Source organism: Capra hircus, chromosome 14 (genome assembly GCF_001704415.2).
Source record: "Capra hircus breed San Clemente chromosome 14, ASM170441v1, whole genome shotgun sequence".
In the NCBI taxonomy this organism is placed as follows: Eukaryota; Metazoa; Chordata; class Mammalia; order Artiodactyla; family Bovidae; genus Capra; species Capra hircus.
In genome coordinates, this window is record NC_030821.1 from 44,686,234 (window position 1) to 44,687,546 (window position 1,313).

At 46.4% G+C, this 1,313-nt stretch overlaps 1 pseudogene; it reads left to right on the forward strand.

Annotated features, from left to right (window-relative positions):
* LOC102171170 lies at positions 205-754 on the forward strand (annotated as a pseudogene).

Consider the following 1,313-nt stretch of genomic DNA (forward strand, 5'->3'; position numbering starts at 1 on the left):
TTGCAGGTCGCTCTTTGGCCTGAGTAGACTGAGACAATGCTACGTGGGCTGGGTGGTCGGCTGGGAGATTGGGCTGGAGAGGAAACACAGTAAATTGGGAAGAGGACAGACGAGACAGCCTGGACGCTTGAACCAGCATAAGGAGGGTTGACGACTACAAGACCCGAGCAGCGTCATCCTTTATACCAGAAAGCTGGTGGCATTATGGGGAAAAAATAAAACAAGAAGAAAGTGGAGGAGGTGCTAGAAGAGGAAGAAGAATAAGTGATGGAAGAGTTTTAAACCATTGAGTGGTAAAGGGCAAAGTGGAGTATCTCCTAAAGTGGAAGAGGTTCTCAGATGAGGATAACACATGGGAACCAGAAGAGAAACTGGATTGCCCTGACCTCATTGCTGAGTTTCTGCAGTCACAGAAAACAGCACACCAGACAGATAAATCAGAGGGAGGCAAGCGCAAAGCCGATTCTGATTCGGAAGATAAGAGAGAGGAGAGCAAATCAAAGAAGAAGAAAGAAGAGTCAGAAAAGCCACGAGGCTTTGCCCGGGGTTTGGAACCAGAGCGGATTATTGGAGCTACAGACTCCAGTGGAGAACTCATGTTCCTGATGAAATGAAGAACTCTGATGAGGCTGACCTGGTCCCTGCCGAGGAAGCCAACGTCAAGTGCCCACAGGTTGTCATATCCTTCTATGAGGAAAGGCTGACATGGCATTCTTACCCCTCAGAGGATGATGACAAAAAAAGAAAACAATAATTAACTCTCTTGAATACCAGCCCCTGTCACATCTGACTGTGGGTTTCAAGTGGGGAAAGAAGGAGTTCTACTTGTTTTGACACCATAAAGGTGGCTTGAGAAGATGTCCTTTGAAGAGCCAGTATAGTTTCTATGCCCTACAGCAGCCCAAGGGCTTCAAAGCCATTCCACACTATACAGTTTGCACACCCATCCCGGTGGAGGGGGAGGGAAGGAGGGTCAGTGTTTGAAGGCAACCCATTCTGAACCTTCCAAAAAAAAAAAAAGCAAATGGCCTTCTAGGAAGAACAAAACGCAAAATGGGATGTGGGAGCGCAAGAGATACTATAGATCCTCAAAGAGCATCTCCACAACCCACAGAGCCTTGCTCCCAATAGTGTTAACTCTGCAGTTTTACATCGCAGCATGTGTGTAGTTTTTGGTTATTACTGGTGTATTATTTGGGGTGGGTGGGATGGGGTGGGAAAGAAGGGAGATGGGTTAGGATCATTTTTGTTAAAATTTGGGGAAACAGTGAAAGGAAGGAAAAAACAACTAATAATGATTGGGTTCTGTGTCC